Raw genomic sequence first — 23,028 nt, 5'->3', positions numbered from 1 at the left:
AGCCAGATGAGCTCAGCAGTAACTCATTATAAAATGCAAATGGTGCATGAAGAATTGAACTTTCTGAAACAAAACCAAAGGCATAAGTAAGCTACATAAACAGGTAGCCAAGACTTCCCTGACACCCACCACAGTTTTACCAGCACCCCTTCCTCAGCTCACATCCATAGCTGTTTAGGGGATCCTTTGGGATTAAAATGGGAGGGAAAAAAAAGCAGAAGCTTGGCTTATAAACAGATCAGCTCAGTATGTGAATACATGCTGAAAATAAACAACTCCAATATAGTCACACTTAAGGTTGACCTTGACAGTGAAATGAGAAAACCTTCCTAAAAGAACTTTTAAGTGGTGCACCTGGTTATGATTTGTGTAGAAAGAAAAGTATCCTGGCCACTCCCACTGGGGGTCGCAGGGTGGCAGAGACACAGCAGGCGACACTCTGTACCCTTGCGAACATGGTGCTTCAAGTGGTGCAGAGCACACTAGCTTCAGCCTGCAGCTTGCGCAGTCCCTGTGCCCGCAGCTCTCTGCCCACCGCAGCCCTGGTGGGTGAGGGCAGACGCCGTTTGGACGCTGCTCACTGGCCTGCTCTGCTCTCTGTGTGTAAATTCACAGAGAAACATGAATGGATAACTACAGAAAACAGTATTGGAACAGTGGGAATCAGCAGTTTTGCACAGGAAGCTCTGTAGTCTGCGTGAAGTTGGGACAAAATTGAAAAAACAAGATGAGTTTGGTGCTTTGGAAAGCGTGAAAGCTGCCAGTGAACTCTATTCTCCTCTACCAGAAGTAACTGAAATTAATAAGGCACTTGCAGAAAACCCAGGGCTTGTGAACAAATCTTGTTGTGAAGATGGTTGGCTGATAAAGATGTCACTGAGTGACCCTTCAGAACTAGATGACCTAGTGAGTGAAGAAGCATATGAGAAATATGTAAAAATCTATTGAGGAGTGAAAATGGCACCCTAAATAAACTAGTGTAAAATAACTTCGGCAGTTGTCTTAAGTTAGTGGTGGACAGAAGACATAAAAACTACTCTCAACACTGCTACTGGAAGAAGATACCCCTTAACTTCCCAATGACTGCAGATAAACACAATATGCATCTTTTTTACAATTCCTTATGATTTTTAGAGTAGGCGTTAGGTTAGTATCAGAATTCATAAAATTATCTGTGGTAAAAACTACTTATAAAAAGTATATAATTCAAGGATAATCTTGTTATAAGCCTAACAAAACATTGTAACTTGCTTACATCCATCCCTGGATTTGGATCAGTATACTTAATGATTTTCCATTGGAAAAACTGGGCATGGAGGAAAATGTATGTTGTACAGTGTCAGAAGAACACTACTGTCTTAATGTATTAATGTTCTGCATTTACTGGTGTTATTTTTAATACACTGAAACAACAGCTTGCAGCAAAATAACAAAATATTCAACTTCATAAAAAAAAAAGAAAAAAAAGAGAAAGAAAGAAAAGTATCCTGGGGTAAGAATATATATACAGACTCATGGACAATGAATGCCAAATGAACTTGCCAACTGGTCAGAAGCCTTTAAGGAAAAATAATGTGATAAGAGGGGCCAGGAACAGTGGTGCACACCTGTAATCCCAGTGGAGGATCTCAAGTGAGAGGCCAGCCTCAGCAATTTTGCAAGATCCTCAGCTACTTAATGAGATCCTATCTCAAAATAAAAATTTAAAAAACTGGGGATGTAGCTCAGTATAAAGCACCCCTGGGTCCAATCTCCGTAATCCCCACCAAAAAAAAAAAAATGTGCAACAGGTATGGGTAGAGGCAAATAAATACCTAGGGCTATGGAAATAATATGTAAATAGTTGTTATTCTATATTGTTTAGGGAAAAAGTACAACAAAAAAAGCCTGTAAATGTTCAGTACAGATGCACTTTTTTCCAAATATTTCCAATACACAGTCAATTGAATATGGGAGTAACAAAGTATAAAAATCTGTTTTATGTATTATGCCCACCAGAAAGCATCTGATGCAGAAAAGACACTGAACAAACAGACAAAATGATTCTGCTGACATATGCCATCCCAGAACTAGCATGATGAGGAAATGAACAAAGGTCACTCTGGCAGAAATAGAGATAAGGACAGAGAATAAAGGGTGGACTTCCATCTCCCAATCCTAATTCTGAATGTCCAACCCATGAGCAACAGAGACCAACATCAAAGCCCACAAGACAAAAAACATAAATCAAGCAAGTTGACTACACTGTGCCCCTTCTATCTCAGAAGGGCCAGCAAATGAGTCTCACTAGTACAGGTCACTTATTATAGATATGGGTTTGCCTTTCCTGTCAATACAGTCCTAACTATCACCATGTACATGAGAGCTTTCATAATACTTACTCTGGTTTGGATATGGTCTGATTGTGGTTCCCAAAGTTTCATGGGTTGAAATTTAATCTCCACTGTGAGGTGTTAAGAGAAAGCAAATTTAATTCATCAAGGGGTGCTTACCAACGAGCCACATCCCCAGCCCTTTTTATTTTTTTGAGACAGGGCCTTGCTAAGTTGCTGAGGTTGGCTTTGAACTTTCCTCCTGCCTCAACCTCTCAAATTGCTGGGATTACAGGCATGTGCCATAACACTGAGCTAAAGGTAGTTTAACTAAAATTTGAAACCAAGCAGCCTGCTCCACTGCATGTACTTTTAATCAATATGCTAGGGGGAGTATTAACTTGTCAACTTTAGACATTAGGATGAGACAATTATTTATTCTATATAGTTTCAGAATGCAAAACAACAAAATGACAGATACTTAGAGGAAAGCAAATTTTTTTGCCAAACATAAAAGAAAACTTTCTAATGACAGTAAACAACAACAAAATGATATTCTTCAGGAAATAATCAGGGCCTATCAACCAAGAGTCAAATGTTCATTAAAATTGTGAGAATGAAGCAGATAAAAGTTGACCTACATCAGTAAAAGGCAAATTACTAAGTACCATGTTGGGGGAAAAAGAATGCCAGGGCCAAATAAGTTTGGGTTAATATATAGCTGAACAAAGTTAAACAACTCTCTTAATTTTTACTCTGTCTTTAAAATATTAATGTGTATTTGCATATCTGTACTTGATCTATATAGAATGCTGAAAGCCCAAACTTATGTGACCAAAGAACATTTCTTTGCACCTAGGGAATACACTAGAAATCCTAGCCTAGGACAATATCTTTCCAAAGTCAAGATTCAGTAATCCAAGGATTCCAGAAGAAACTAATAAAGAAAAGGATAATAATTTTCTAGCTTTCCAGAAAGTCTAAACATTACCCATCTCTAATACTATTAGTATCTCTAATACCTTGAGAGTGGAAAAGCTATATAAAAGTTTTGTCATCAAAACTCACTTTATCCTTTCTGAATGCAAAATGTTCCTTCCTTTGTTTTATAAATAAACTCTGAAGATCTACAATAGGGCCACATTTTAATTATTAAATGTTCATTTTGTGACCAGCAGGAGAGCTTTAATTATTTCAAGTGTGCTATTTATGACCTTGTTATTTTCATGTAACACAGCTCCAGATATATTTTTTCTCAAACATATGTACACTATCACAAGAAAAGACAGAAGAAAGGGTTGCATCTTTTGTGTAGCCTTATGTGTCACCTCATATATGGGCCACAGTAGCATCCTGTGTATAGAATGTGCTGCCTTTAGAATCTGAAGAAGCCCACTCTTCATTTATGTATGTATATATGTATGTATGTATGTATGTATTTATGTTTGGTACCAGGGGGCCTTAACCACGGAGCAACATCCCCAGACCTCTTATATTTTTTATTTTGAGACAGTATCTCACCAACTTGCTGAGGGTGGCTTTGATCTTGTGATCCTCCTGCCTCAGGCTCCTGAAGCATTAGCTACAGAAAGAAGGGGCCCCCAATCACAAACTAATTTCAGAGTTTCAGGGGTTTTATTCAGAAATATATTATCTTTATTGATTACAAGGAAAACTTTTACGTAAATTATAATCTCTTGGTCTTGGATTTCCCACCTTCCTCAGCCACCACTGTCCATAGTTCCTCATTTCATCTATGATAGTTCATCACCAGTGACTGGAGTCACCTACATGCCATCTATCTTTTCACCTGGTTCTCCTTTAGAATATGAAATATAATATTAAATGCATAAGGGCCTTGCTATCTGATCTACCACTAATTTTCAGATCACAAAACTGAGACTCAGATCAATTTTTATATTTATGCAGTAATAGCAAATGAAACATTTATCAACTTCAAAAATACCAGTATATGAAAGCAGAAAGTCCCAAAATATATACAATACATACATACCTAACTTTTTTCTTATACAAAATGCTATGCCAATAGCATACTTCCAAGGCAAATATCCACCAAAGTCAATCAACTAATTTGTACTCTCCCAATATGAATAATTCCTGAAGCACTGCGGAAAACCAGTAGATAAAACAAACACAGACACATGGGAAGATTCACAAGAGGAAAAAATGTAGACTGTAGTCAGACATACATGGATTTGAAATCATGGATGTGGAAAATCAATAAAACTCTCCAAGCCTCAGTTCCCTCAACTGTAAATATGCATAATACTATGGATATTATAAGGTCATTTTAACGGTTGAAAATAACATACATGAAACACCTTACAGAAAGATGGCACACTGTAGTTAAAGCTTTTGTATTACACAAGTAATAAAATGTAAAAGAAAACAAGGAAAACTTCATGAACTTGAAATCTTGGAAGAATTGATACAGAAAAAAAGGAATGAGAAATGATCAGATTGGAACCAAATCCTGAAGGGCTGTCTGACAGGTTCAAGAATTTCAACCTCATTTCTTAAACACTGAGCAGGAATTTCCAAGAGTGACTTCACAGTAACCTCAAAAATAATTTACCTCAGCTACTAATTTTAAAACAAACAGAAACTATGGGTGATTATTACATCACTAGAATCATACCAAGGTCTACATGATGTATTTTGAAACTGAGGCTTTTCACAAACTGGCAAGTGTTTTATTTCCATTACTTTTTAGAGTTTCTCTTGTTCAACTGAAAGTGAAAAATGGACAGTAACAATTACATAAATCCTAACAGAAAATTTCACAAAATTTTGAAATTGCTTGCTTGATTTATTTTACTTAAGAGAATTTTGAAATATTTTGTTGTGTTATGAAATAGTAATAAAAACATGCATCATTTACTCTTTATTTTAATAAAACAAATTCTGGCAGATAAAATACCAAGCCTTAACCAGGAAGATTAGCAAAGAATTAAATCAAAAAAATGCTTGCCTTTTCATGAATTCTACCAAAAAGGCTCCAAAATTACTGTTTTTATAACTTAATATGGAAATAATGGTGTGCAAAGTAACTGAAAAATTGTGTAACAAACCAGTGGAAAACTTTCACCTCAGTTCAAAGTCAGCACTACAGGTTTCCAAAGTGATTTTCAGTGGGAAAACATTGTGGATATTCCATTGTATATAGAAATTAAGGACCAAAACTTGTATTTTGTTTATAAAATAATGGTTCCCTGCAGTATTTTCTAACTGGCCTGAAAAATCTTTTTAGAAACTTTAGCAAGTCACTATTGCTGTATTTGAACTATCTCCTACAAACCCTCATAGAAAAGTTTTACTACCTTGAATGGAGTACAAAAAAGAGGTTAATATACTACACATAAGAATAAAAAACAATGACTAATTTATATTTATATAAAAGTATATATCATTGATAAGTAATGACAATCTTTAAAATCTGTCAAACATGAGTCCTTTGGAATGTTTATATTCAACTGGACTTTAAATTTTTAGAAATGTTTCAGTAGAGTTAAAGGAAAACTAAACCTAGGGCTTACAATTGCCTTTTTTATTATTATTAACAACAAATATTACTGATACACATTAACAGGTTTCTCTGTGACATTTGCATATATGCATATATTGGTGGAAAGAAGGGAGGATGAAAGGGGGTAATGGGAAGGTGGATATGATCAATGTACAACTGCCTTTTGTTAAGAAATATTCTTAAAAGACAGCCTTTTAAATAGCACAAGTCCACACACTACCATTCCCATCACTTACCCAATGTGATTAACCAGTTCTAATAACTGAATTCACTGCTTACTAAACAGGAAACTAGAAAGTTCATAGCTTTTGTCCTGATGCCAAAACCATTCCTTATCATCAAACAATCTGTCAATCTATCTGCCAGTAAAAACTTCAACAATGATTATATGCAAAAATTATAAACCTCAAATAGAACCTTACCTTACCACTTCACACTAAGATGATTATAATTAAAGAAACAGATATCAAGTGTTGGTAAGGATGTAAAGAAACTGGAACCCTCATTGTTGGGAATTTTAAAAAGGTACAGCCACTTTGTAAAACAGTATGCGGCATTTCCTCAACAGGTGAAACAGTTATCATATGACCAGCAATTCCACTCCTGTCTATCCCCAAAAAATATATGTTCACACAATAATTTATACAGAAATGAGAAATAACATTCCTAACAATATTATTCATAACAGCCAAAAAGTGGAAATAACCCAACTTAAAAATGAATAAAAGTGATATATTCATACAAAAGAACATTATTTGTCGATAAAAAAATTAACTATTAATGCATGTTGTTGAACCCTGGAAAAATGCTAATTGATAGAAACCAGTTATATATTATATGATTCCATTTATATTAATTGTCTGAATCCACAGAAGTAGAAAGTATATTAGTGGTTGCCTTGAGCTGAGGGAATTGGGAGGATATTGGAGATGAGGCTAATGGGTACTGGTTGGGAGTGATGAAAATGTTCTAAAATTAGATAGTAATGGGGCTGGGGATGTGGCTCAAGCGGTAGCGCGCTCACCTGGCATGCATCTGGCCCGGGTTCGATCCTCAGCACCACATACAAACAAAGATGTTGTGTCCGCCATGAAGTGAGCAGTCGAGTGCATCTAACACTCCCTCTATGGTATGCTGCCTGCCACGGGCCCCCAAATGACAGGCCAACCAACCATGGACTGACACCTCCCAAACTGTGAGTCAAAATAAAGCTGTCCTCTTTTTAAAAAAATAAAATTAGATAGTAGTGATGTTTGCATAACTCTGTGAATATACTGAAAGTCACTGAATTTTACACTTTAAATGGGTCAATTATATGGTATTTGAATTATACCTCAATAAAGCTATTATAAAAAATAAACTTTTGCTAGGGGTGGTGGCTGGGGAAGCTGAGGCAGGAGGATTGCAAATTCAAAGCCAGCCTTAGCAATGGGGAGGCACTAATCAACTCAGTGAGACCCTGTCTCTAAATAAAATAAGAAACAGGGCTGGGGATGCAGCTGAGTGGTCGAATACCCTGAGTTCAATCCTCAATACCCACCCACACAAAAAAATACTTTGACGGGGGCACAGTGGCACAGGGCTATACTCCCAGCGGCTCAGGAGGCTGAGGGAGGAGGACTGAGAGTTCAAAGCCAGCCTCAGCAAAAGAGAGGTACTAAGCAACTCAGTGAGATCCTGTCTCTAAGTAAAATACGAAACAGGGCTGGGGATGTGGCTCAGTGGTCAAATGCCCCTGGAGATCAATCCTCAGAGAAAGTAAGGAAGGAAGCAAGCAAGCAAGTTTATTATAGGTAAAGGCCCAAGGCAGCAAAAGCATTAAGTTTAAATAAGTAAATGCAAGAATTTAAAACAAAGAAACAATTTGCAGGAAAAAAATGAGACTTTTGTAAACAGTTCTATAATATAAAATCCCAAATACCTCAAAATTCCCACCAATGAGGGCTGGGTTTGTAGCTCAGTGGTAGAGCACCGGCCTCGCATGTGTGAAGCACTGAATTTGATCCTCAACACTATATTAAAAAAAAATTTTTTTAAATCAAAAAGTCATTGGATTTACATTAGTCAAGGGAAAAGTAGAACTTAAGGCACATTGATGGGAATTTTTAATATTTTGTTAGTTGTTGATGGACACTTATTTTATTTATTTATATGTGGTGCTTAGAATCGAACCTAGTGCCTCACACGAGTGAAGCAGGCATTCTACCACTGAGCTACAGCCCCAGCCCACTTTTTCTTGATTTTAATGTGTGTCCATAGAGATCTTCTCATCTTTACCTTATTTTACTAAAGACTTTCAAAGGGTATAAGTATAAAATATTACGCACTGTTCTAATTTTCCCAATAATTCGATTCTGTAAGTGGGCTATTTAAAATAATTTAAAAGATGACTATATAACAACAAAATCCCACCCATTATGTACAACTATAATGCACCAATAAAAAATGAAAAAATAAAATTAAAAAGAAAAAATTTTAAAGTCCTATTTAAACTTCAAAATTTTTTAATTGTGTATTTTATGCACAGCATTTGAAAATTAATTTTTAAATAAAATCCACTATGATAAAGTATAAAGCATTGTACTAACTATACAATTAAAATATTGATTCTACTGACACCTTGATTCATCCTTAATTAAGTAATCTCTATCACTTTGAAATCTGATGATGTTGCCAGGGGTCATGGTACATGCCTGTAATCTCAACAACTTGGAAGGTTCAGGCAGGAGGATCACAAGTTTGAGGTCAGCCTCACCAACTTAGCAAAACCTGTCTCAAAATAAAAAATAAAGAGGGCTGGGGATGTAGCTTAGAGGAAAGCAGCCCTAGGTTCAATCTCCAATACCCTCCCCAATTTTTTTTATCATGTTGATTTTATTTCTTAGTAGTAAACTACATAAATAATTAATGATCTTTTAAGCTCTTTCAAAATTCAAACAGAAATATATTTTTCCACTTCTCAAGTTACACTTACTTACCAGGACCCATGGGACTGAACTATAGCTCTCTGTCACACATATCACTTAATCCTCACAGTAATCCTATAAAGAGGGTACTGTCAGCCTTATTCTATAGAAGAATAAATTAAGGCTTAAAGAAAGTAAGAAACTTGTTCAAGGTAATATAAGTTATAAGACTGGAAGCCATGTGTGACAGATATTAAAATCTAGTTCTAATTTACTATAGATCAAAAGGAAAAGACTATGTTTCAAAAACTCTTCAGTTCTTAAATGTTTAATAAATTGATATTACTTTTGAAAATTAAGTATGTATACTATTTCTATTCAATATTGGCAACTATGTATTTTCCAATGATCATTATATAAAAAGAATGTTGCTCTATAAAATGCAGTCAAATACACATAAATACTATTAAAAATCAATGTAAAATTGTGAATATGAATAATGTGCAATAAAAAATGAAATGGAAAAAAGTGTACTAAATTAGAACCAAAATTATTTCTATCGAAAATTTCAAAGAATTCCAAAATAGATTCATTCTCTAAAACAATTAAAGCTCCCAAATTTTAAGTCACACAAAAATTCTAAGGCCTGGTTTTTGTTTTTATTTTCCTCAAAAGGACAAATAGAAATGTATAATTACTGATTACCTTCTATGTGACAGACACTGAGCTAATTGCTTTTGATAATTTTTTCTCATAGAACCTGTTCTATTTCCCTGGGAGGGGAAGAGTTTTTACTACAATAACACAGAAGAATAAACTCAAAATCCAAATGTCACATTGCTCTAAGAGTTATACAAGGATTCCTGTCACATCTGACTCCACAAACAGCACCACATCATGCAATTAATAATCATAAAACACACACACACACACACACACCACCCTTTAGCAACAAAAGAACTTTAGCTAAAATCCAGGCAATTATCTTTTAATGAAGCTTTGTGCCTTGCTATCAGCCAGTCTGTGGCCAGTACACAACAGGTGTCAAATGAAAGTTTTAGTGAGTGCAATGAACAGTGGTAGCTTAGCAAAAAAGGAATCATCTTCATTCGTTCTGCCTTTCTTAAGAAGTCAATATAAGGGGCTGGGGATGTGGCTCAAGCGGTAGCACGCTCGCCTGGCATGCGTGCGGCCCGGGTTCGATCCTCAGCACCACATACAAACAGAGATGTTGTATCCGCCGAAAACTAAAAAATAAATATTAAAAAATTCTCTCTCTAAAAAAAAAAAGGTATCTTACCTTTAAAAAAAAAAGAAGTCAATATAAAACTAGCACTTATAAGGCAACCATACAATTATTTCCTTAAAGACGACACTGAATCATGGGAAGGAAAGGGAAATACTAGGGAATGAGATTGATCAAATTATGTGCAGGTACCAATATGGCATAGTGAATCCCACTATTATGCATAATTATAATGCATCAATAAAAATAAATTTTAAAAAGTAAAAAAAAGAAGAAGAAAACACTGAATCAGGAATTGGAATAAATGCATCAATTTTTTTAATTTTTATTTTTTGGTGGTGCTAGGGTTTGAACACAGGGCCTCTCTCATGTTAGCCACATCCCTATACTTTACCAATGGGCATGGCACTGGATGAGACACAGAAGCCCTAAGCAAAGATCTAGCTCATTCTAGCTCATTCCACTCAATTACAACATTTTTCTGACCCTGCCTTGTAACAGTTAATTAAACTTGTCCTGCTTCCAGAATTAGCTAAACACTAGTAGAAACCTTGGTCGTTTTTGTGCTTCTTGGAACACTTAGACAGAATCTGACACTTCAGATTAATAGCTACAATTTTATAAATGTTTTATTTTACTTCAATACTTATTCAAATGCATTTATCCTAAAAGTTTTACAAGGTAAAGTATAATAACTATCTGCATTTTACAGACAATGACAACAAGGTCCATTAAGTGCCAAGATAAGTGGTCAGATATCATTCTGTAACACCACAGTGACTACAGGAGACTCTAATAAATGTTTGTTGAAACTGAATTGTTCATCAGCTGTTTCTCAAAATTTCACTTTTCTTTCTAACATTATAACACCATTATCTGTTGCTATGAGAAATTACTTTTATTGCCACTTAAGACTGATAGCTTTGCTAGAAAATTTATGTTTTCATTCAGCTAGGTATGGTTAGTTAACTTTTCTTTTCCTGGCACCAGGATTGAACCCAGGTGCACTTAACCACTGAGCAACATGCCCAGCTTTTTTTTTTTTTTTTTTTTTTTAAATAGGGTTTTGCTGAGTTGCTGAGACTAGCTTTGAACTTAGAATCCTCGTGCCTCAGCCTCCTGAGCTGCAGGGATTACAGCATGTGACACTATGCCCAGCAATGTTAGTTAACTTTTTTTTTTTTTGTACCAGGTATTAAATCCAGAGGAATTTAACCATTGAACTACATCTCCAGTCCTTTTTTTATATTTTATTTGGAGACAGGGTCTCACTGAGTTGCTTAGGGCCTCACTAAATTGCTGAGGCTGTCTGAATTCCCAATCCTCTGCCTCAGCCTCTCAAACTGCTGGGATTACAGGCATGTGTCACCACACCCTGCAAGGTTAGTTAACTTTTAACAGTGATTTCCAAACTTTAATAAGAATGGAGACACTTAATAAGAATTAAGATTTTTAGCTGGCAAGAGGACAGACAACCCAGCTACCACAGTAGGCTGAGGCAGGAGGAACACAAATTTGATGCCAAATAGGACAATTTAGCAAGACCCTGTCTCAAAATCTAAAAACAAAAAAAAAAAAATTTAAGGCTAGAAATGTAGTTCAGTGGCAAAGTACTTGCCTAGCATATGTGAACCCTGGGTTCCAACACACACACACACACACAAAGACTTTTGAGCCACTATTATCTCTAGGATTCTAATTCAAGCTGCCAGGAATCAGTATTATAAATAATATTAATAATAATCAGCTGATTATTTTTTTAAATCAGCACTCTCAACTGATTCTAATGTTGGTCTTTAAAAACCCTTAGAGAAATGAATAAGACTTTTAAAAACCTATATTAATCTAACAAAAATTTACAGTTAGAAATATTTAAACAAAATCTGACAAAAACAATTCAAGGAGCCCAGTGCTGTATTACTGGCTACTCCAGAAGCTGAGGCAGGTGAATCACTGGAGTTCATGAATTTGAGACCTGCCTGGGCAACACAGCAAGATCTGTGTGAAAAAAACAACGCAGTGTACAACATATAACAGCAGTTCCTCAAAAATGTTTACCATGCCTAACCTCCCTAGACCTCAGGAGCTTCTCATGCTGCAGAAGAGGTTAAATTATGGCTTTTCTAGGTATCTAGAAGACTACCCCATATTATTGTTTTTAGTTGATAAATTCAACTATGGTCCCAATATAATTTAGTAAGACATTTTCATAGGTATTTATACAAACACCTGGATATAAAGTGAATCAGTCAGCTAATCTTTGAACCTAATACACAGAAATAATAATTTTAAAAATCACCATTTTAAACTCTGAATGACCAACAAAAACATACTATGAGATTAAGAATGTTTTCCCTAGTTATTAAATATTTATTGAGAGTCGACGTACTACCTTTCTGTACTTTACCAATTTTCTACTATAAGGATTTTTTTTCATGATTACAGTTTTAGAAGTACCTACAAATCTTACACCTTCACATACTTTAGAAAACAAGAATAACCTGTCATCACATTTACCATAAATCATAAGTACCCAAATATCTGACTTACTGTACCAAACTGCAATCACTAACTTTTTTTTTATATTAATACCAGAACAAATCACGTTACTTCTAAAATTTAGACTACATTCATTTCCATCGGGTTCCTGCTATTAGGACAGTTAGCACGACTTAAAATCCTCTTTCCATCCGTCCTCTGGATCTATTTAGAGGGAACATTTTTGTACCGAGGACTGAAGCACTAAAATATTTCCTCTCTTCTTGGAGGTGGAAAAGACACAAATCTCTGTAAAATTAATTTTTATAACGGTAGTGTTTATCTAGGAAACAGCAACGCAAAGACGGGATGGGGCTTTCTCCAAGGCAGATCACGCTTAGAGATAAGATGTAATATAAGGAGTGGACGAGCTACCCGCAGGTGATGAAATTTCACCTCAAATAAGTCGCAAAAGGCTTTTCTCTAGGAAGTCGAATCCGTGAATGAGACACTCCAGGGCTCTAAGGGTCCTGAACTCTTAGCACCTCAATCCTCACCCTACCCGGCCTCCCCCCCCCGACTCTGCAGGACTCGGTACGGGGCGATGGAAAGCTAAGGTTGTTTGCAAACAGGCGTCCTCTGCCTCCCTCCGGGATGTACACGCAGGACCCGGGTAAGAAGCCGCTCTCGGCCCCGCCCGGAGCAAACCCAAAGGGCACCGGTGCAGCCGTCAGCAACCTCTTCACACACCGGGCCGCACCGGAACCGAGGCCCGGGAGAGCATTCTCTCGGGGCCTAGGCGCCCCCCACGGGCCTCGACCTCCCGGGGGACGCGGCGAGGAAGGGCTGAGGCCCCCAGAGCCGCCGGGTAGAGGCAGCCGCAGCGGCAGGACGCCCCGTCCTCCCGGCCTGAGGGCTGCAACCAGGGCCCCCACAGGCGGTGGGAGCCTGGCGAGCCCGGGACAGGGTCGCGCCGCACTCACCTCGGCTGTGGCCGCCGTCGCTTCACCATGGCCGGGGGGAGTCGTCCCCGAGCCGAAAGTCTCCTCCCCAGGAGGGCACCGGCGCGGCTACAGGGGCCGCCGCAAAGCCTCGCACTCCTGAAGGGGATGTGGTCGCTGCGGCGGCGGCAGGGGCTTCTGAGGCCCAGTGCCCGCCCAGCCGCATCGGCTCCCGGGCCGCCGCAGCCACGAGGGTCCCAGGGAGCACCGGTGAGCCGGGCGGGGGGCACAGACTGCAGTGGGACGACCGAGGTGCTGCAGGCGGTGATTCTCCACGAAGCCTCCAGCGTCGCGGCCGCCGCTCCAGCCGCCCGCGCCGCTGGGCCACAGCGCCCCCTGGACCCCACGTCCCGCTACGGCGCCGGGACTGCGGCTGCCGCGCCGGGCACGAGCGGCAGGGAACGCGAAGGAGCGCGGCCTGGGGGTGGCGGGGGCCCCGCGCGCCCTGCGCCGCCCTCCGTCCGCCCCTGACGACGCTTCCTGAGAGCCGGAAGCCGCGGTTCCCACCAACCCCTTGCGGTCCCCACCCGCGTCAGACCCCAGCACCTTTTCCTTCTCTACAGAAGGTACGTGAGCGCTCTTGTCACTCGAACCCGCACTTGTGAGGCAGTTTCCATGCCTCATTTCTCACAGAAAGAGGGGGTGTCCCTTCTAATCCCGTCAATGTGCCTGGATGAAAGAAGAATGTCCAGAACAAACCTTTTTTTTTTTTTTTTTTTTTTTTTTAAACACACAATCTCCTCCCAGAACAGATGAAGGAATTGTTTTTGACCTTAACTCTTTTTGGATCTACCGTACAGATCATCACAGAAATTTCCTACAGGCACCAAACCCTTAACCCCTAGTCGCCCCCCCCCAAAAAAAAATAGGGAAAAATATGGTGAACAAGAGAAGAGAATAGCCAACGGCTTGTGCTGAAATTCATAAGCAACTTAAAGGTAAGAAAAGAATCATCCTTTTACTAGTCCCCCTCCCCCACCCTCACCTCTACTCTCCCACCTCTCCACCCGCCATCCCTGCCAAATCCTAGGTAAGGCTCTGAAGGAAATCCCTGTATGCATTAGCGGGGACTATAAAATCATTGTTTACAGATGCCCTGTGTTTGATCCCACTCAGCCTCTAAGCCTCTAAGGTGCAAACGTCAGAACCAAAAACAAACAAAAGACTATCAAAATGGAAATAGGGAAAGAAAAATTCTCCAGATCCTCTGGCCTCCAGGTTTTCCAAAAAGAGGGTGTGTGTGTGTGTGTTTTCTCCACAGTGTGGTATGATAGAATGAGCTGGAACTTTGGTGTCAGATCCTGATATTAGCAATCCATTTCCACCATGTATAGCTTTAGGACCATGGCAAGTTATGTAACATTTTGAACCTCAGTTTTCTCCTGCCTGCCTTGCTACTTGTGAAGATTGAAGATGGAGAGACTGGCCTATTAGAAGGTACTCAATAAATGTTAGGTCCAATTTTTGTTGATTCCAGAACACTCTCAGTCTTTTTTAGGCCCAAGATTATGCCCAGCCAGAATTTTTGTTGTTGTTCGTTTTTATCTTTGTGTGTGTGTGTGTGTGTGTGTGTGTGTGTGTGAAAAAGATGTGTGCATCATTCATCATCCCTGGTCTGGGTGAAATTTCACTAACAGATTTATATAACATCCCTCCACTGAAGACCAGAACCTAATGCACTGGATCCTTTGACTTTCTGTTGCAAAGCAGATATCAACATAGAACCAGTATATTTTCTGTATGAAAATATAATAAAGCAGTTTTATCTTATCTTAGGTTATGGCCTAATAATAACAAATCATAATGAAAAAAGTACATAAGGTCTCCAGGAAATGTTCAAATAATAATTGAGCAGCCACCCAGAGAAAATATAACCTAGCAGTTCTCATCTCATCAATGAAAACTGTTCCTGTATAGTCCTAGATGTGTCTTCACCACATACCTCTAAGTCACATTACAAAAAAAAAAAAATCGCTCTCCCCTTTTTATAACAAGAGAAACTGGGGCTTAGAAGGAAACGGTGATTCATCCTCATAACAACTTCATGAATTAGTAACTATGCTACCACCATTTTACATGTGAAGTACATCCAACCTAAGGAAAAGCTGGAAGTAACCTGATGTTTTTCTCATCCCCTATTTGATACTCCAACAGTCCTCTTAGCAATATTAATAAAATGCTGCAAGGGTAAGTTACTATTGCTAAAAATTTTTCAAGCTAAAGAAAGGGCATCTTTAATTTAGATCAGTTTGGCAACCTAACATAAGCACTGTGCTTTCCAAACCTAGATAACTACCACTGCAGGAAATCTGCATTTGTTTATGAATCAATTATGCTACCCAGGGTGTAGCTACTACGTGAGTGAAGATGATTCATTTGTTCCCAGGACTAGTTTCCTCTTGCTTCACAATTTCTCCCCTTCTATTCAAATTCTGTTGCTAATCAAGCCTGACTTTACCATTACCACCACCTCCCTGATCATACTAGTTTACTTAAAATCCTTTTGGTCTACTACAATTTCAGTCCATTATTGGTGGCTCTTCCTACTCAGTTTGCTCCCTGCACCTGAAATACTTCTCATCTGCTTTTCTTCTGTCATAAATCTCCTTTTCATATTAATATCTTGGCCTGCAGTCTATTGACTTGATTACCCTACTCTCAATTTTTCATTGATTTTCATTATTATTCAGTGACTCAAAAATACCTCTTTATTCCCATGCTGTTTGGTCTACCTCCTCACTTTCATTTTTATGCCATAAACATCCTTTAGAAAGCCAGTATTCTAAGAATGGTTTTTTTCAAGTTAGTTTAAAGTCACCCTTACCAAAATTTTCTTGGCTCTTTAGAACATGTTCTTTGGAGCTAGGGTTATGGCTCAGCGGTAGAGTGTTCGCCTCACATGTGGGAGGCCCTCGGTTTGATCCTCAGCACCACATAAAAATAAATAAATAGATAAAATAAAGGTAGAATGTGTTCTTTAAAATTCAGACCAAACCAGACATAGTAGTGCTCATCTGTGATCTTAGCTACTCTGAAGGCTGAGGCAGGAGGATCATTCTACCCCAGGAGTTTGAGGCCAGTATAGGCGATATAACAAGATCCCATCTCAAAATAAAATAAAATCCAGGCCAAAAAAATATCCATTTCCTGGCTTGGTGAATGGCACCATCATCCTCCCAGTTGCCCAATCCAAAAATCTGTGGTTCCCCCTTTACTCCTGTGTCCTGAACAATAGGCCATGAAGCCTAATAAATTCTGTTTTCTTGCTTTTTAAATTTCTCTCCTCTCCAATTCTACTACTAACTTTGGTCTAGGGTATATGCTAAATTATAGGTGTACTAAAGGAAGAGAGAAAGAGGAATGAATGAATATTGTATTTGTGTACAAGAGTATATAATGTATATAGTGTATATAAAAATTTGTTTAAAGGGAAATGCAGAAGCTCTACCCAATTTATAACTAGTCATCGCTACAGTGTTAATATCTGTTGATTTGTATGTCTCCCCTACCAGAATGTGAGCCTGTGGGCCAGGTTCAGTATTTGATTCATCTCAGTGTCCTCGGATTAATTCTCAGCCTGGGTACTGTTAAACAGAACTGAACCTCCTTGAGCTAGCTAGCCTGAATCCCAACTGCTGAGTGATTATTTTAGGCTGTTCACCTTAACTTTCAGGACCTACCAAAAATAAGAATCCCCTTCAACTGGAACAATCCAGATCTGAGCCCAGCCTGCTAGCACCAGGTATGATCTCCTGCACCCTTCTGCAGCACCAACACTATCCAGAGTTAAATCCAGAATTTACAGTCTGTTACCAAACAGATGCACCTTAGAGCAAGCCAGAAGTCAGTAAAGCACCCCAAACTTAAAAAGGAACTTGGACATTTAGGAACTTGTTATGTCACTTTAGTCATTAAAAATAATAATAGTAATAATAAAGCAATTCCTGTTCTCAGACTCAAGCATGAAGTAATCAAATATATGAACAAAGGTATATGAAAAAAGACATGTATTTTATGTTTTACTATAGGCTTATAACATGAATATGTGAGGAAAAAACTAAATAAACGAAATTACAATACCTCTACACAAAGAAATATTATGCCTCCATTAACAATGTATTTTAAAGAATTTTAAGTAATAATGAAATCTGTTCATGATTTAATAGCAAAGTAATAAAAACAGATTTAGTAAAAAGACTACTGTATGAACCCAATTATGTTTTTTATATATTTGTAAAATATATAATTATAATATTCAGAAAAAGTAGTCCAAAATGTTACATGTTTCTGGGATTTTTTTTTACTTTTATTTTGAAATTATTTCAGATTTAAAGAAAAGTTGGAAAAATAGTGCCAAATATTTACCACATACCTTTCACCCATATCTAACCACATTTGCTTTATCAGTCTCTCTCATGCTTACTCAATTTTCTTTTATCTAGATAGACATATCTAGAGGCTATTGTAATTATTTTTTGATCCATTTATCCCTAAATATTTTTCAGTTCCCTCAAAACAGAGTGCAAAAATCACAGTATAATTATCAAAATTAGAAACTTAACCGTGATACAGTACTATGATATAATCTATGACCTTATTCTGATTTTACCAGTTATATTAGTATTTTTTATAGAAAACAAAAAACAATATTTTTTTGTTCTGGTCTAGAATGCAGTGCATGGTTCCAAATTATAATTAGTTGTCAAGTTTCTTTAATTTTAATTAATCTGGAGCAGTTTCTCAGTCTTTCTCTTTTATGACCTTGACTTTTTTTAGAGTATAGTTTACATATTTATAAAGTTTCTCCCAATTTGAGTTTATTTCTTTATGATAAGATTCATGGTGTGCATTTTTGGCAGGAATACTACAATGCTGATGTGTCCTTCTCAGTGAATTATACCAGAAGACATCGTGATACCTGTATGTCCCATCAGTGGTGATAGCAACCTTGTTCACTTAATTAAAGTGTAATCTGCCTGGTTTTTCCACCATAAAATAACTATTTTTACCTCCATAATAAATATCTGGGGGGGGTGGTCATTTGAACCTACTCAAAGGCTTTAGCATTTATTGATGATTATTTTTATTTTAAATATTTTTTTAGTTGTCAATGTACCTTTATTTTTTTTTAATTTATATGTGGTGCTGAGAATTGAACCCAGTGAATCACATAATGCTAGGCAGGTGCTTTACCACTAAGCTACAATCCCAGCTCTATTAACGATTCTTTCTTGAAACAATTATTGCTATAGTAATTGCCAAATGATAACTTTTTACTTCCATCATTATCATTTGTCATCCTATTTTTTTTATCTTTCTGCTGTGTAAGAGATCTTTTTGGTTCTCCATTTATTCATTTATCAATATATTTATATCAAAATGAATTCATTGTTTTTTATTGTAGTAATTACATAGTCATTACTACCATTGTTTATATTGAGTTGTTTACATGAGTTTGCTTACATAAGTTGTAGATTTGGTTGACTTCTATGTTCTTTTAGCATTTTTTCATCATTTTCTAAATTTTTCCATATTTTTATTGGTGCATTATAGTTGAAATAATAGAGGGATTTGTTGTTACATATTATGAAGGCACACAATATAATCATATAATTTGGCCAATATTTCCCCTTTCCCTCCCCTCCTCTTGCCCCCTGGTCTCTTCCTCTACTGATCTCCCTTCCATTTTCGTGAAATTCCCCTACCTGCTTTCTTTTCCTTTTTTTCCTGTCTAGTTTCTTGTGGACAATGGTATTTAGAAATAAAGATCCAAGTGCTGAACGTCCTCACTGCTACTCTGATGCCATTGCTTCCATGCTCTTTCAGTGAACAGAGCTAGAAAATACACATATTCCCCACTTTTACTTGAACATTATTTTTACTTCCAAGAATTACAGACAAACTATGGTTATTTAGACCTGGGAATATGGCAGACATTTTCAGGAAATAAACAAAGGGAGCCTGGTACATCAAGGAAAACAACTAACAATGTTTGTGGCTCATGATAAAATTCAGACTTCAAATAAATACTGGAATTTTGAGAAACTTGTTTTTACCACCATGAACTTTAGTTTCCCAAATTTTCTGAAGGTAGTTATATTAAAAAATGTTGTGGAGGATTTTTTTAATGTTGTATAATAAAATGTGTCAACATTTGGAAACTTTGCATGACCCCAGTGAATACCAACATTTTTTTCAAATGACCAATGAATGATGTTATACAAGTATGTATGAGTAAAATATACCTTTAAAATGTAATATAGGGGGGCTGGGATTGTGGCTCAGCGGTAGAGCGCTCGCCTAACACGGGCGGGACCCGGGTTCGATCCTCAACACCACATAAAAATAAAATAAAGATATTGTGTCCACCTAAAACTAAAATAAATAAATAAATATTTTAAAAATGTAATATAGACCAATGGATTTTTTTGTTTGTACCAGGGATTAAACTCAGGGCCACTCAACCACTGAGCCACATCCCCAACCCTATTTTGAATTTTTGTTTAAGAGACAGGGTCTCACTGAGTTGCTTAGCACCTCACTGTTGCTGAGGCTGTTGCTGAAGCTGGCTTGGAACTTGTGATCCTCCTATCTCAGCCTTAGACCAATGTATTTTAATGTAACAGAATTTTTAAAGTTATTGATACGGTTTCAGAATCCACATTGCAAATAACCTTTAAGAAAATACCACTGTAACTGGGTATGGTGGCACACACCTGTAGTTCCAGCTACGTGTGAGGCTGAAATGGGAAAATTGTTTTGAGCCCAGGAGTTTGAGGCCAGCCTTAGCAACACAGAGACCTGTCTCAAAAAAAAAAAAAGAAAGAAAGAAAGGAAAGAAAAGAAAAGAAATTACTGTTTGTCAAGTTTTGATGTAATATTAAAGAAAATATCCACACTATTTGAAATGACTATTAAAAAATAGGGGATTGTGACTCAGTGGTAGAGCACTTGCCTCACACATGTGAGACCCTGGGTTTGAACATCAACACCACATAAAAGGAATAGATTAATAAAGTAAAGATGTTGTGTTCATAAAAAAAAAAAAATTCCTCACTTTTCCAATTATATACCTAAGGACTGATTTTTCTCTAGCTTCTTCAACTAAAACAAACATATACTCCAACAAATTGAATTCAGAAGCATATATAAAAATTCAACTGTCTTCTATAAAGTCTCTCTAACTTTGAAGCTATTTGGGAGGCCAGGAGTATAGCTCAATTGTAGACATCTTGTCCCACATTCTGTGTTCAGTCCCCAGCACCACAAAAAATTAACTGGGCTGGGATTGTGGCTCAGCAGTAGAGCGCTCGCCTAGCACGTGTGAGGCCCTGGGTTTGATCCTCAGCACCACATAAAAAATAAATAAATAAAATAAAGGTATTGTGTTCAACTACAACTAAAAAAATTTTTTAACTAGTTAAAAATAAGATAAAGAGATTTACTAAAATGTCAATAATGCTTCTCTCACTGTTTTTGTTTTGGAAAATATAGTTCCTTTCATTAAAAGAAGTTACATATCAACATTATGGGTTTGCCATTGTTATTTTAAATAAACTAATAAGTGTATGAAATGTTTTCTTAGTCTCAATTTCTAAGATGATAAATATCAATACATACAATCCACAAAAAGATCTTTGGGGTCCTCTGTACCCAATGAGTATAAAAGGGGTCTGAGACCAAAATGTTTGAGAATCACTGCTATAATTATTCAAGCATCCTCTTAGGTAGGGATATTTAGTTGTTGCCAATATTTTGTGATTACAATGTTGTAGTGAATAATTTTGTGCATATGTGTTTTTCTATTGTTTTAGTTTTTCTAGAGTAAATTCTTAGAAGTGGGGTGGCTGGGTTAAAAAAAAAAGTTCATGTAGTTTTGTTGGTTACTATCAAAATCCCCTTCCAAAGAATTACACCTCATTCATGTCACTGTCCCTGTTCCACACCAATAACCATCTTTCAGTCAAATCTGATACAATGAGAGATATAACCCTTTCTAGAGTATATAGTAGTGGACTGGGGTTGTTGCTCAGTGGCAGACTGCTTGCCCAGTATGTGTGAGTCACTGGGTTAGATTCTCAGCACCACATATAAATAAATAAAAGTCCATTGACAACTAAAAATTTTTAAAAAATACAATGGAAAAGCTTAGGAACAAGGCAGACCATAGGTTCACATCCTCAGTAACTACTGGATATGAACAGAAAGAACTTTTTTTTTTCATTAGTAAAATGAAAATGTACTAATATACTATATTTATATAAGGAATTGACACGTAATAGCTGCTCATTAAATATTAGCTATTGTTATTTGTTATCTGAATATTTCTGGGCAAGTAGGAATGATGATCAGAGTTGTCTAGCATATATATCTTGGATTCCTTGGGAGTAAAGAATAAACTGTCGTGGGGCTGGGGTTGTGGCTCAATGGTGGAGCACTTGCCTAGCACGTGTGCACTGAGTTTAGTCCTCAGCACCACATAATAAATAAATGAATAAAATAAAGTTAAATTAAAAAAAATAATGGACTGTCCTAGTTAGACTGGTAGAGGATGCTGACAATAAGCAAGTATATAGAGTTGAGAATCTTGGCGCTTACAGAACAGATCACTGAAACCTGAAAAAATCACCTAAACCAGAAAAGAGGCCAGAGGCAGATGCTGAAAGCTAAGGTGTGAGGACAGGGGTTAGAGATCTGGGCAACGAAACCACAGAACAGTTCATTAATTCAATCTTCAAAGATTTATTGAATGCTATTATGTACTGGGCTGTGTGTTCTGTGGTAAGCAAGGTGCTATCCCTTTCCTTATAGAGTTTAGATTACTAGTGGAGGCCAAATGAGAAAATAAACGACTATGAATTTAAGAGGTAAGCATAGTGTACTATAGTAACACAAACAAGAGGCTTCTAACCCAAACTTGGGGTCAGGCAGGATTCCTTCAAGAATATGATAGGTAAGTGGAGACCTGAAGAACAGCAAGAATTCTGCTTGGCGAATTGGGTGGAAGAAAAGGAAAGGGGTAGGTAAGAACATTCCAGACAGCAGGAATAGAATGTGCAATAGCCTAGAGTCAACACACAAGATGTCTGAAGGACCAAGAGAACAATTTTAGCAGAGAGAACAAAGTTAGGAAGTAATGACAGCCAAAACAGAGATCATTACAGGGAAAGCCTAATAATTCGTGGCAAGGACTTTGGATTTTTATCATATAGGCTATAAGAAACCATTAGAACTTGTAATCTGGTCAATATTATTAACAGATTTGGTTTTAGAAAAGATCACTCTAATTGCTGTGTAGGAAATAGATTGGAGGACACAAATTTAGAGGTAGGGAGATCACATGTAAGTATTGCAGTAGTCCAGGCAAAAGTGAATTTGGGTAGAGTAGAGAGAACAGAGATTTCAGAAGATAAAATCATCAAACTCATAATTGGATTGGTATGTGAACAAGAGGGAGAAATTAAGGATGACATTTGGGTTTCTACCTTGGGCAATTTGGTAGTCAGTGCTTTGTAGCAGGGAGAAAAGGGAGGGGAGG

The 23,028-nt window shown here is 37.3% G+C and overlaps 1 protein-coding gene, 1 long non-coding RNA gene and 1 pseudogene across 4 annotated transcripts in view; 2 read left to right on the top strand and 1 right to left on the bottom strand.

Annotated features, from left to right (window-relative positions):
* The window catches only part of Zfyve9 (zinc finger FYVE-type containing 9), a 217,031-nt gene extending 203,244 nt beyond the window's left edge, over positions 1 to 13,787 (bottom strand). For all 3 annotated transcript variants that reach the window (XR_011708836.1, XM_027945059.2, XM_071617821.1), the window contains exon 1: positions 13,473 to 13,787. The gene's annotated coding sequence lies outside the window, so the exon portion shown is untranslated. The remainder of the gene's footprint in view (positions 1 to 13,472) is intronic.
* Positions 456 to 948, top strand: LOC114100288 (glycine cleavage system H protein, mitochondrial-like; annotated as a pseudogene).
* Positions 13,788 to 13,883: 96 nt separating the features above from the next.
* On the top strand, positions 13,884 to 18,809 carry LOC139707451 (uncharacterized). Its single transcript, XR_011709020.1, has 3 exons — positions 13,884 to 14,428; positions 17,164 to 17,232; positions 18,350 to 18,809. It is a non-coding gene; the product is annotated as an uncharacterized lncRNA (long non-coding RNA).
* The last annotated feature ends 4,219 nt before the right edge of the window (positions 18,810 to 23,028 follow it).

The sequence above is a fragment of the Marmota flaviventris genome, chromosome 10 (genome assembly GCF_047511675.1).
Source record: "Marmota flaviventris isolate mMarFla1 chromosome 10, mMarFla1.hap1, whole genome shotgun sequence".
NCBI classification, from domain to species: Eukaryota; Metazoa; Chordata; class Mammalia; order Rodentia; family Sciuridae; genus Marmota; species Marmota flaviventris.
The sequence above is the reverse complement of the archived record's forward strand: the minus strand, read 5'-3'. Positions and strand labels throughout refer to the sequence as shown.